The 14,703-nt window shown below is 41.5% G+C and overlaps 1 protein-coding gene across 1 annotated transcript in view; it reads right to left on the reverse strand.

The window, feature by feature from the left end:
- Positions 1-14,703, reverse strand: part of ADCY5 (adenylate cyclase 5) — a 234,247-nt gene that overhangs the window by 107,232 nt on the left and 112,312 nt on the right. The window lies entirely within an intron of this gene.

Genomic DNA, 14,703 nt, shown 5'->3' on the forward strand with positions numbered 1-14,703 from the left:
TTGTATCCAAAAATTGATACAACAATTCTGTTGACATTTAAAGGGCATTGAATAGCAGTACTTGCTTTTGTTATATTAGACACAGTATTTCTCTTGATATATCACAAAGAGACACTTACTTTTCCTGGAGTGGACAATATTGATCACAAACAAATTAGCTTGCAATCTACTTTCCCTGCCATCATCGTCTGTTGCATCACTGCTTAAATATTTAGTCACGGCATTAGATTTTTCATTTCCAAGAATACAGTACCTGTGCACTTGGCCTTGCCTAGTAAGCCTTTCACAAATCAGCACTTGTATTATGTGGAGATTTATTAGTATACTTCAAAACAAAATGAGTTTATGAAAAATACTTCCAACGTGGAAGATAACTGGATAAATAATTGCTTGAAGAGGAAAAACATAGCTGAAAGATGTTTTGTTATCTGCTGAAAACCAGTTACAGTTATTGCCTTTATGTCTGGGAAATGAGCGCCACACAAAAACAAATAAAGAATTTATCAAGAGATAATAATAATAAAAAATGGTAGAAAGTAGTGTAAAATCTTTCAGTATGTAATCAGTTCCGTGACTGTGGTTTGAAATCATAGATCGGTTCTTTGCCATGCTACCATAATGTGATAGCATTTGTCGGTCTGAATCCAACAGGGAGTTCCTAAGCTGCTTTTGATAGGATAAAGATATTGGACCCAGGTCTCTATTCCTATCAGTTTAACTCTATCAACTTAAGGCAGATAGAACTGGAGAAAATGATTAATTATATCGCTAAGATCTTATCTCATAAAACACTTTTTAGTGCTTTATAATAATTGGTCATAAGCAAATATGAGATATCCCTTCAAAGGCAAAGCAGGTGGTCCTTGCAGATAGCAGTGATAACCGATACATCATCTGATGCACAGAAGGCCCAAATGCTCTGATACGCACCCTGCTGCAGAGCTGGTAAAATAACAGTAAACAGAAGAAAAAGTGAAAGGATGGTGAAAGTCATAATTCCAGATATGCAATGCAAAGCCAGGAGAATACAGAAACAGAACAGACTAGAACAAAAAGACTTAAACGGGTCTTTTCTGCCATTGATATCCTTCATCCATTGAGGTCTCCAGGACAGTCTTTAAAACTAACCAACTGCTCTTTTGGGAACGTCCAATACCTTTCCTAAACAAAGAGTAGAAAAGTTTCTCAAAATCAGAAGTTCCAGAAAATAGTCGTGTAACTCTTAAAAGACAAACCACAGAATACACCAACTCAGATGTATCTTGTTTGCTTATAAATAAAAAACCTCCAAACCCTATTCCATTTTAATAAATGATTTCAGAAATTTGTAGCAGAAATCAACTGATAAAACCAATTATTTCAACAATCTGATGCTAAGTGTTGGCATAATGCCAGGCATCACAGGCATCACAAAGAGTACCGAGCACAGCTAAGTTTGTCTAATACTTTTGTTATTACCAGAACCTGGGCAGAAATTTCTCATGTGGTTATCTATCAGTTTGTTTGTTGCGTTCATGTTTAACTGAAAAGTTCACAATGTCTATGTAGTTTTGGAAAACATACACACACACACACACAAAAGGTGGGGAGAGAGAAGGAAGTGTGGTAGAACCTCAGAAAAGACAGAATCCAAACCGAATGGGACAGAAGAGGGAAACGGAGATGGAGAAGCAGAGATCAGAACAGAGGGCCAGGTCTAGTAAGTTATGGACAGAGAAGCATAAACATCTGCACTTTTTCTGGAATGATTACACATTTCCTTCTTACAGAACCTGAACTCAAACCACTATTTTTTCCCCACTGTTTTTGCTGCCTCAAAAATAACAATATTGTTTGCTCAATAACAAACTACACGTACAATCCCTTCACCTGTCAGGTCTGCAAAGAACCAAGTGGTCTCTGTTGCTACACCTTGCTGGCAGAGAATACACGTATTAAACACTGTGTTTGTCCTGGGACTGCCTTAAACAAGGGAAGTTAATTGAGGCTGCAGAGGCCACCTAAATGCTGAATAATGTTCACCAGCTCACAGGCAAGTTTTTATCAGTTTCAGACAAGGCTCAGTAGGCAATGTGACACATATCCTAGCACGAGTGGCCAACTTCACAAATACAATTTGCCCTTAAAATATCACTTTTACAGTGTAATATTGCTGTATCTGATTATCAGCACTGAACAGATCAGGAAGAACTATCTTACAAATGGTGTTTAATTAGTTCAGAGCAAGCTGTGCTCCTTGCAAAGAGAAACTAGTTGGAAAATCAGCACCAAGTTTTATTGGACTTTCAATATGTATTTGATACAAGTGAATATCCAGGAGTTCGACTCCATGGAGCATATTTATCTTCCCCACCATTTCCTGCCACTACAGATGGGTCAGATGCTAGCATCTAATCATGATTTCATCCAGCTATGCACACATCAGATCTAAACAACAGGAATTAAAATGCTAGAAGTTATCTATCCATAAGAATTAAGGAAGGGAATTAGAGATTGAAAACAACAGAAACAGGAAAATAAGGTTGGCTTACTTCCCATGCCTTTCTTTAATTCAAGGAATGTGAGCAGGGTGATTACCTGGGGGAGGGGAAGGGTAAAGAAAGAAAGACCTAAAAAGTACGTTGTCCTAAGTCCACCGTCCTATATACTATCATAAAAGCCACTAGAAGTGGAAGTCAATGTAGCTGACACCAAATAGTAAAGAAACTTGGTTGATCACGAAGTGCCTCTTTGCAAGCATGCCTTCTCAGCTCTGCTCCTGCTTCTCAGTTTGAGTGCCTAATATCAGCTCCAGCATCAAAGGAACAAAAGATGCACCTGACAGTAACAGCTTCCACTTTAGGGAGAAAAAGCTCAGCCCTTGGTCTGAATGCAGATGGAAAATGTGCTCAAGTACACCGATTCCTAAAGTATCTGGAAGCAGTCAAAGATCCCCGACATCAAAAATCGTCTTATTAACAGCAGGTGCAATTCCCTCAGGGGAGGTGAATAACCCTATGCCATGGCATCTCAATTTTTCCCCAGCTCTGCAGAATTGCCTCAGTCCAACTACAGTTAAATTTCACCCAGCAGGTGTTCAGTCAAGCCCCATTTTAGCTACTCTGTCTGTAACAGCTGTATCAAACAGACAACACACATTTCTTCATGCTATCTTATGATTAAAAAGACAGGTAGTCTACATCTCTGCTCATCTAAGTATGTAAGGTTTCTATTTCTGTACTCCAGTGTTCCTTGACATAGCTTATACAATAATCCATCACCAGCAAGCACTAGGCAATTAAATACCTTTGGTCCCTCTAAACTAGTTTCACCATGCCCAACTTCTGAATACTTGATAGAGGATGCAACACAGGAAGGCACGGCAAGGAGGTGGACAACGTGGGAACTTACCCTATTCATGAGAAAAGCTTTAGGCAAGCAGACAGTGGTCCCAGACTACTACCTTTACCTCTGTCCTTAACACATACCACGGGCATGTCCATAATATTTTTCGACACCCGCACTTGAAACCTGCTCAATGTGCAGAGATCACCGCTGATCAAGGAACTAATGCTGCTTCTACACTGCGCTGTGGCTTGAAGTGAGGCTGGTCTGAGGGGATCCCAAGGATGCAAGGCATTGCCAGAGCTCCTCCGTTACAACTTCCTTTCCCCAGAAGAGGCATTTCAAAGAATTTACAGGAAAGTCCTTTCTCCTCCTCCAAGGAAGAAGGTTGAATTCTCTAGCTGCAAGCTTGAATCCTTGCAACTGCTTACCTAAGGGAGGCTGGATGCCCTTCCTCCCATGGAGAGCAGGTCTGATTTGCAGAACCCCCCCGCTGAGCCAAGAACAGCCTTCTTCCAGCTCATGAATTACATACTAAGGCCCCACCAGCTTTTGAGAAAGGCTGAATTCTGCTATTGTTGCATCTGCACAACTCAAGCAAGGACAGCAAGGGTACGTAGCTACTTAGATGTTGACTCCTACTGTTCTTATGAGACACAGGTCAGGATCACAAGACTACTATGTCAGGTTTTCTCAAAAGAGGGCAAAAGAACCTCCACCATTGAGTAGCTTATAATTAACAGATGTGTTGCCAGTATATGCTATCATTTTCCCCACAGTATGATTGCTATATGGGTCTTCAGAGACACAACAAATATTTGATTAATTCCCTCTCTACCTTTTACCTGATGTAGTCAAGCAGTTTGTGGTAAGACTCATAAAATATTCACACCATCACAAGTACTTTATTCACACAGAATAGAATTTATTTAATCACTGAAGCTATCGCCACTAATTTTTACAACTACCACTGGGGTTTTTATCTTTTAAAGAAACTATTATGTTTCTGAAAATAACTTTTTTCATACATTCCCCCTTCCACCACAGCCTGCTCTGATCTGTAGGCCCCAACTACACTGTCTTCTGCCCACCTGAGCATAATTCTAGTCCTTCTCGATTTGGCAAGGCATACAGAAAATGGATGTACAGTCCAGACCTCTAGGATTACGATTCAGCCAGGATTTTAGCACTTCTAGGAGACCTTCTATTCACCAGATATCATTAGACCAGGTCCCCTTCCATCTTTATTTTGGTAAATCAGTCTTTCCTTTCTGTCATTTGGCTATTACCTCCCTTTCTCGCTGTGTGTATTACAGAACCCATTTTTAATTGCCCTTCAACACCTGATTTAAAACCATTTTGTGCATTTTCATTTTAAACCAAAGCTATCGCCACTAATTTTTACAACTACCACTGGGGTTTTTATCTTTTAAAGAAACTATTATGTTTCTGAAAATAACTTTTTTCATACATTCCCCCTTCCACCACAGCCTGCTCTGATCTGTAGGCCCCAACTACACTGTCTTCTGCCCACCTGAGCATAATTCTAGTCCTTCTCGATTTGGCAAGGCATACAGAAAATGGATGTACAGTCCAGACCTCTAGGATTACGATTCAGCCAGGATTTTAGCACTTCTAGGAGACCTTCTATTCACCAGATATCATTAGACCAGGTCCCCTTCCATCTTTATTTTGGTAAATCAGTCTTTCCTTTCTGTCATTTGGCTATTACCTCCCTTTCTCGCTGTGTGTATTACAGAACCCATTTTTAATTGCCCTTCAACACCTGATTTAAAACCATTTTGTGCATTTTCAAGGTATGCACATTGGAAATATTCTCCAGATCCTGTGCTGCAGGACTCAGTCACTAATTCATTTAAGCAGCATGAAGTGATAGGAAAGTCAAATGCAATTTCAACCAGGAGATTAAAAAAATTGCTTTTTTCTCCTGGCCCCAGAGGGAAATCAATTTTTGGCATTTGTGCCCACACACTCAAAGAATTTCAGGTGTATAGCTGTCACCAGTTCATTAAGATGCTCTGATGATGTGGTTTTAGGAGCTGAAACTCTAAGTTCGATTTTTAAAAGCAGTTTAAGTAAATGAGCTGCTCCTACAGTAAAGCATAGTCTTTGGGCACCCAAAATCAAATGTAATTCATGTACTTTTTTAAATTTCAGAAAATCTTAGTTCTTGTTCCCCTGCATGTTCTGGCCTAGCAATTATATCCTGAGTTTCAATGGAGACAGAGACTGAGAGGTATTAGCAAACACAGTGAGGGTCACTGTTCAGAAGTGGAGAGGCTGTTGTTTTTACTTCCCACTGGAATCTACTGGGAATAAATGAACTACAGGATTCCAGAAGAACAGCTTGTTCTCCAGGCTTCACTCTGTTCAAACAGGAAAAACATAAGTGATTAAAATACATACACAGAGCATGAGGACTGAAAACGGGCTGTGAGGTCTTTTGCTCCCAAAATCACAAGCACAAATCCAGACTAGTGCTGGTCAAAGGAACTGCCTTTATTCTTCTTACTGCTTTACTGCCTTTTAGTATTATCCTTATTATTAGAAGTGGCATGTCAGTATTGCTGTCTGTACTGCTTCCCTCATCATACTATCAGAGACTGCCCATATCACAGACGTTTCCATTCAAACCAAGCCTTCATAGTAGTTCCAGCAAGGAAGCTAATGACTGAATAAAGGGTGGCAGTCCACTTCAAACAGGCTTAGTCTTTCAAACCAGCAGGCAAACCACCATGTATTGCTACCTCTGCTAGACAGGTAAAACTCCAATCCTGATGCTTCAGAGAAAGATACTTCAAGAAATCCTGCATTAGACCAATCTATCACTAGAATAACCCACACAATATTCCTCCAAAATCCCATTACTTCGGTATTGACTCTTCAGCATGAAGGTTAATGTTTCTTTTGCTATCCTAAATGCAACATGTAAGTAGGGGAGGTGGGAGCGCTGACCTTAGGCAGTCTTCTTGGTACTTACCTGCTGCAATCTCTCCCCTACCTCCAAACTCTAGATTTAGTTTCTGATTTTAGCTGTAGAAAGGATAGAGTTAATTTTGTATCATCAGAAACTGCACTAACAAGTGTTATATGATTTCCTACTTGATCATTAACCTGTCAAATTCAGCGCAATAAACCCTTCACCAGTTTAAGGAAATACAAAAGACTTGTCACGGAGAGAATTTTAAGAACACGACAATCATGTATAAATTAAAAAAAACTACTGATGCTACTTTCTACAGCTGGATCCACAAGAAATCATTTTCCACCTTCACACAGTAAAAGCAACTGCTTCTGCAAGAAGTTGTTTTCTTTTTTTAAATTTCTTGAAACTTTCTGGGCTTTCAGTCTTGCAAAGAACTCATCTGAATCACAGAGTCACTCAAAGTGACACTTTAATGCTTTTCAGGAACCAGGCAATGGTCTGGTATACATTAAGTTTATGATCTATATTTCCTTGTAGTCTATCACAACCTAATAAAACTATGTCAACAAGCACTAAGGAGGGAGAACTAACACAGTAATTTTCCAGCCACATTATGCCAGCTTTCAAATGCCAAACTTCTGCTACCAGTGCATCTGCAGAGCCTGCAGAGGTAGTGCATTCAGTATACTGCAATCTAAGCTGTAAGCAGGTTACTGCTGGCTGATTTTCTAACACAGTGTTCAAATGCAAGAGATAATTCCAGGATCTCCTCAAGCAGTAGGAGGATGGTATTCCAGGTGCAGTTTGCACTCCTGAGTTTGGAAACATCTGCACTATCAGATAAAGAGCCTTTTATAAGCCGTACCAAGTTAATGAACTTCTCCAAAGTGTAAAGAGAGCCACAGAACAGAGATCCTTAAGTGGTAGCACACTGACAAACGAGGGCTATAATTTTGTGGGAGGAATCTGTGTAACTGTTTTTCCCTCACTCAGTTGTTTCTTCTGGTGGCTAGCTCCACTAGCTATAGCTTTCCTAGAAAGAGGGCCAGGAGGCCAGCCAGGGGTTTCAGGCTTCAGGGTCTACCTGACCATTCATCTGAGCCAGGTAATCAGTTCCCGTTCAACATAATCTGCATAGTCTTTTACCAATATCCTCTGCTGCCACAGGATTTAGCACAGCAATCATGCTGAATCACCTGACAGAAACCGTGAGGTTTGGAACCCTGCTGCAGCAATGATATTTTCAGTACCCCAAACACTGTATTTCTTTCTCAAGAGGAAGACATACGTCACAAAAAAAGGTCAGTCCTCAGGACTTAAGAAGAGAGGGTCTTCAAGGATATCTCAGAAGGCTTCCTCTTCTCCTCATTCTGAATAACTGATAAACTAAGCCCTTTGGGTATTCACAAAAAGGAGAGCTTCTGGCTATGGACTGGGTATCCCCACTAAGCACATCTTTATACAGCCAACAATTTCACTAGTGAAGCGAGCAGACAATACTTATGGTGGCCTTGTCCGATAGCAATGGACGAGACTGTCCTTTCTCATCCACTTACTCCTTCGCTCATAGCCCTGCTTGATTTATTTGTAGCAGCAATATGTTAATGTTATCTGACAGCTACTATTAAAGTGTCACAAGCATATGTATGCAATAACGCAGATGCTGCAGGGCATCTGCTGCAGGCCACTATCTTCCCAGGAACAGAAAGCAAGGGGAGAGAGGGGAAATACCTTACAAAACAGAAATGTTCTACTACTCCCTACCACTCTTACTCAGAGGGAAAATCAACAGGGGAAAAAAGCTAAAGAGGCCAAACACATGCAGAAGGCATGGCAACTTTCAGACAAAATGAATGCTGCAAGCTTTCCCACCTGTGTCCTGATAATTAAAAAACCCAGCAAAATCAAAACTAAACCCAACCACCTGAAGGGCACCATCCCACTCAAGTACCCAGTACAAGAAGCTGGGCAGACTGATGGTGGTGCTATATTGAGATGGGTGATAGAGGCTGTCTAAATTTTAGGAGACGTAACAAAAATCTTTTCTTTTTAAGCTTCTTTCTTTACAGCAGTATACGAGTGAGGTGATAAAATGGCGTAAGTTTGGTTGATGACATTTCCTGCCTCCATGACCACTCAAGTACTTACACATCTATTCTTATGCCACCCTTGAAAATGAGAGAGATGTTACCTTCATGTCTCATATATACAGAGCAAGCAAAGTATTTGTCCAAGGTCACAGAAGAAACCAAAGGCAAAGCCAGGATTCGCATACAGATTTCTCAAGTACCAGATTGCCCAATACTTTAACAAAAGCATTTACCAGTTTCTTCTCTGTCTCAACATCTGCGAGAACAGCTATACAGGAAGAATGAAGCAAAATATTCTTGCTACGTCCCTTGAAGTCAGTAATGTTAAAAGACAAAGAATTTGCCTTAACCATCTAATCTCCACTTTATGAACTCTGAGAAGGGAAAGTGATTCCAAGTCCATAACTCATAAAGGGCTGGAATACTTAACAGCTGTAAAAATCTCAGATAAGAAGAAATAAAGCTGTTTTGATCTAAAGAACAACAACTTCATAAAAAGAACCAGAGAATTATTTCTATTCTGCATGAGACAGTGCTTTCATCTGCAAGTGTGAAGAGGACGTGTAGGAACCTCACTGGCCATTTTTCATGGTCTCAATGAAACCATAAAACAGATTGTCCTCAGTATCCAAAGGATTATGGATCAAAATGATCACTATTATATTCACAAAAATTCAATGCACCAGGTAACACAGTATAATTCTGTGAATTTTTCAAAGAACACTGAAATTAGCCTCCAGAAAGACAGTCTGAGCTGGGATGTTTGTAAGCTTATCTGCCACACAAGCACAAGTCCTGGTAATAAAATCATGTCCCCTCTTTCTCTACTTTAAAAAGTTCTCACTGTAGATACTTTCTATCACTGCTTTCTATCACACAAATAAATAAATAAATAAATGAAATTTAGCCTATCTTCTTGTTGCTTGAGTGAGTTGAGTGAGTCAGTTGATTTGGCCTGCTAATCACAAAATGTAGCAACACTGATACCAGGCAAGGAGTACAAAACAAGGACAAAAAAAGGTGCTGCTCAGTATTTATTGGTGCCTGTGCCACCAGTTTGATGTGGTTTGCTATAGATTCCACCACGCAGGGTCTACCGAATGTATGGCTGGAAAGATGACTCCATTTTCTCATGTCAGAGTACTCTTAAACCCCTCCTAAAAGGACATAGGTGCAACAGAAGTTTTGCACAACAGTTAGGACAAGCCAAAAGGCTGATTCAAAACATTTATCCAGAAGACTTGTACCTGTGTCAGCAGTGGTTCCTGCAGAAACACAGCAGGGCAGGGAACTAAATTCTCCTGGAAAAACCTGCAGCGTAGGGCACTTCGCTTAGCCACCGCCATCGCTGTCCAAGCACCTTTTGTTGTACTTGGCACTGTCAGCAGGAAGCCTGATGCTCCCAGGACCAATGGGGAAACAAGCTGTAACCTATTAACTGCATAATCTACCTTCTCTTCTTCCAACACCAATATGGTTAAAAAAAACCTACGGGTCAGATTTGCACAAGTATTTAGGCCAGATGTGCAGATAAGCAGCTAAACTATTTAGACATACATTAAATTACATTAAGTGCCTATCTGCACCTTTTTAAACTGAGCTTCTTTTCCTTTATCAGATTCATAGTAATTTAATAGGAGCTGATTAGAAATGAAGGTCTCCAGGGCCAATACATAAAGTTTACTTCAGTTCACTCCAAGCCACAAAGCCAGCCGCAAACTACTTGTTGCTGTGTGAGCGGAGACCCAGTGCATGCAAAGAGATGCCAGGCGAGTAAACTGGGGAGGTCGGGAGACTTTTGTCATGGGGCACACAAATCGTGAGTGCTGAGCTCCGCAGGGAAACAGAAGATGAGGCTGATGATGGCTATGTTAGCGTGCTGCAGCCCGCTACATGTCAAGCTGTGCCTTGGCTTCAAGTCCCCCTAAGGGGAGAAAAGTTCACTAAAAACAAAGGCCAAATAAAACATGTTTTAATTCTCAGTCATTAAAACCCCAGCTGCAAATATAACTGAAGCATGTTTCTTTTTAAAGAAACAACACAACACTTTCTCCCTCCAGCCCTGTTGACTTCAAAGGCTTCAAAAGTAACTTGATGCCACAACTAGAGGCAAAGCTGCCATTAAGTGCCGACTCCTGCAGTCGCAGAGATTTTGAGGACCCGAATTCTGTTTTGATTCTTTACCTTCAAATGAATTAAAACAATAAAAAGAAATAAGAGAAAAAGATGGGATGCAGTTTCCAACATGGCTGTCTGAATGCCCACACGTATGACAAGAACTGTGGGGTGAGTAAATGCACAGAGCCCACGGTTGCAAGACATGATCTAACAAATACTTCCAATACACTCCAGTGAAGACCATCTCTCCCCACTGCTGCATGGCTTGTCACAAAGGATTTCTTATGTCCCTGTCCTCTCTTTTATTACAGTTTGTGCTACCAGGCTTGATGAAGTTCAGCACTCACAGAAAGCAAACCTGAAACCCCTTTTAAAGTGACTTCTCCAACGTGCGTATCTTACAACCCACTGAGTTTAAGTCAGCAGAGCTTTAATCCACGGCTTTGCACATCAACAGAAACTGAGTTTCTGCATCCACACCACACACACAGTCTTGGGGACTCCCTGAATTCAGCTGCAGGCACCAGATGGCTTGCCCTGATCCCTAATTTAGCCTCAAGAAACCCTTCTCTTGACCTGGAGCCACAGGCCAGGGTCTAGGTGAGCTGGTAACTTTAGGAGACTGAAGGCAAAGGGGGACAAGGCACCCACCACAGTGCGCCGTGTCGATACTGCCAGTCTTTCCACCTTTGAAAATCAACCAGAGCGCAAGTCCCTGCATTGCCAGTACTGCACCCAGCCTAAGCACTACTGGCACGTCCACATGCTCAACTACAGAAAACTAAGAGCGGGAACAGGGAGGAAAGGAAAAAATAACACCAAAAAAGGGATTGAGCCCCGTGGCTACCACATACTTGGATGAAAGATTGATTTCTTGCTTATGCTGATGATGTTCTGGTACACACTGCACACGAACAAGGCATTCCCGAACTTTTAATTTATTACGGTGTTCCCAACAAGCACAAACATAAAAGTTACTTTTAAGGCTTTCTTGTCCCTGTGTACTTAAAAACAATGCAGCCACACTGAACCTCCTTGGCCACTGCTGGGTCTGTGGAGAGAAGGATCAGTCCAGACGACAGCCCCTCCTTCCTTTCCAATTCTCCATCGAACAGTTGGGGACGCAGGGAGAGGAAAGAAACTGAGGAACAAATGGCTGAGCTGACTCATGCCTTAAAAGTGTCCATTTAAAATGACCAAGTAACTATTCTTTAGGTCAAAGCAGAACGAATACAAGTCTGCATATAAAGTATCTTGCATAAATGCAGATGCTAATCACAAAAGCTTAACTTCAAAAGAAACACACTCAGGGATGCTTCCCATTCCTGCCAATGCAATATCCAGGCATCTTGCAATCTTTCAGTTATGGTAATAGGGATAGTAGAGGACTGAGAGCAAACAATCTTGAGGGACGAGGCTGTCTGTAATCCAGCCACACTTGCACATGCATCTACACCATTCTCTGGACAAGAGCTGATGGAATAAATTGGAGCAGTTAAGTGAGAACAAAAATAATAAAGAAAAGATTTTTTTTTTTTTAGCACATAATGAAGCACAGAGGATTTCAGCCCAGTTCCCACCCCTGCAGCAGTCCTACTACACAACCTACAGCTACTCACTTAATATCATCATGTGCCAGAGCTTGGTTGTGGATTATTTTCATTTCATATCCCTTCCCATATTTAATCAGGCTGCTCAGAGAACAGTTTACAGTTTGTTACTATGCAGCTTCACAGCATCTAGCACAATGCAGCTCCAGTCCTGGTCCTAGGGAGAATAGCTTAATAACAATTTATTACAAACAGCATGGCCTGCCGGTGGCAGCACGGAAAGGCTGGTGGAAGGCACAGCATACACAGCGCAATTACTCTTCATGATTTAACCCTGTGGTCCTTTCCCTCAGGCAAAGGCTATCTTAGTGCCTTCAGTGGGAGTCTGGTCAGAGTAAACCCTTAATTTCTAAGAAAATAAATCAATCCACTTGCAGCAGCATAAACAACAGTTGTTTCCTATCATCTACCTCTAAGACCTCAAGTTGTTGAATCCACTCTACCGCCCCAAACCCCAACCAACTTGCTGAGTCACAATATGCAGCCATGAAGGCTACCATCAAATAGCAACCTGAAGTATTGTTTCTTCCTTCCAGGCCAGCCTTGTCTTCCCCAGAGATGTATTTTCCTATGACAATGAATAAAACCTGTTTTGTTTTGTGTTTTGTTTTAAAGCAATTTGTAAAAAAGAAGCAGTGAAAATAACAAACAGACAATGCCTTTTTCTTTAAATCTTTCCAACATAAAATAGGAAAGCACGGCTAAGGGTTTCCAGGCCAGCAGTTTTCTTGTTTTGTTTATTTTAACAAAAGTAATTCAGAAAGCATGAGAGCAGGACGTACTGGTACCAACTATGTTATCTCAGCAGTGCTGCAATTTCCCATAGCCTACACTATCTGCAGTACCTCTGTTTCTGGTCATGAATTCAGAAACAATGATAGAACTGAATAAAAGTGTGCACCTTGATGAATAGTGGATGTAGAAACCCTGCATTTGACCAGGGCTTCCTGGCTGGTGCCTGTACAGAAAAAGCTTGGCATGGGAGATGCCTTAAAAACTCAAGTACTTACTATTCAGAAGTCACACAAAACCTGTACTGTCCTGAACCCAACCTTATCACCAGTCTCAAATTTTTCTCACTACCCTTCATCTGCAAAGGGCATTGAGTGTGTTGAGTACGTCTACAGGGTATTCACAGGCAGAACAAGTGAGCACCATGGATGACGCAGACGGGGCAGAAAGCCTTGCAGGTCCCCTAATTATAGTAGTGACCCTCCTAAATGGAGCTCAGGACCCTGTTAAAGCAGCCACGTGAATCCTGGCTGGCCTGGACGGGCTCACATCTGCCTGCAAAACATCTTGCAGACGTAGCCTAGCTCTCTCTGCTGAGGCCGAAGACCTCTTCCGCTGTTGTCGGTTAACAGCTGGCCCTGAGCAGGACACCCTGAGCAGCGGGAACAAGAAATGTCAGGGTCTGACCAGCTGAGCCTCCCCTTCTTCAAAAATCATAGCAATTTCACATTGACGAGCAGCTCCAGATTGTGAATGAATGGCACACCTGAGAACCTGGTGGGGAAAACCCCACAAGAATTCACTTAGTTTTAAGCTGTAGTAGAGAAATCTGCGTTTCCCCAGATCAGGGAAAGGAAAATGTGAAGGGATGAACCTACCATACTCTACCATTGCCCAAATCTAGAAGACAGCAAGTTAGCAGCACAGTGCGGAGCTCACAGTGTAATTTCCCTCCAGACTACTCTAAACTTGGAATGGGGGTTTTTCCAAATTTACTGCTTCTCTGATTTCATAACAAATTAGCTCCATGTACCATTACAAGAATTGCTTTGCTGTCAGCCCTGCAGGCTTAATTTGGGGTCTGGGAAGCAGAGGGCTCTTCCCTTCTCACACATTGTCAACAGCCATACAAGGTTTTGAACACTGAGTTCCACCCACACTTGTCCTTGTACAACCCCAGTGAAGCCTTTCACAAGGTTGGACAGGTGTAAAATGACAGAACTTGACCTAAAACAGCACTAAAAAGACAAAGCTGGGGGGGGGAAGCTGTTGCTCTGACAGTACGTATTAGACTTGAATGGACTAAGAGTTTCCACTTTTTTTTTTTTTTAAAAAGAACACCAACATATCAAATCAGAATGAAGATAACTGAAGGAAAGGGGTAGGAGGAAAGAGAATTGCTGCCAACAGTCAATGCAATACTACTGTTTTCGCAGAGCATGTGTTCCCTTTTAAAAGTGGTTTGAAAAGCTAGTGCTACAGCCATCCTGCTACTCAAGCACTGCGAGAATGTAAAATAGATGGTTAGAAACTGGGACCATAGTGTCGCAGGCAATCTTTCACAGATTTATGTAGGTGACTCTTGAATCTAATTATCTTTTTTCATTTCTACTACACAGATCTCTCACTGATCATAAATACTATGCATCAAACTAGCACAGAAACAGCTCCTGTTGGGTGCCCATGCTAGCTGGGGTAATGCTCATACTGACAGGCAAACAGTAGCAAAAGCTCTATATTAAAATAATCCAAGTTAGACTTGGATTTAGTTGCATACACTAATTGAAAAGATTGCCCCAAAGCTGCAGTAGTCCAGATATGCTGAGTACACGTGCAAGCAAGCATGTTGTTGTGATGCTGACAGATGATGAATTTGTTTGTG

Source organism: Aptenodytes forsteri, unplaced genomic scaffold (genome assembly GCF_000699145.1).
Source record: "Aptenodytes forsteri isolate BGI_AS27 unplaced genomic scaffold, ASM69914v1 Scaffold255, whole genome shotgun sequence".
Taxonomy (NCBI): Eukaryota; Metazoa; Chordata; class Aves; order Sphenisciformes; family Spheniscidae; genus Aptenodytes; species Aptenodytes forsteri.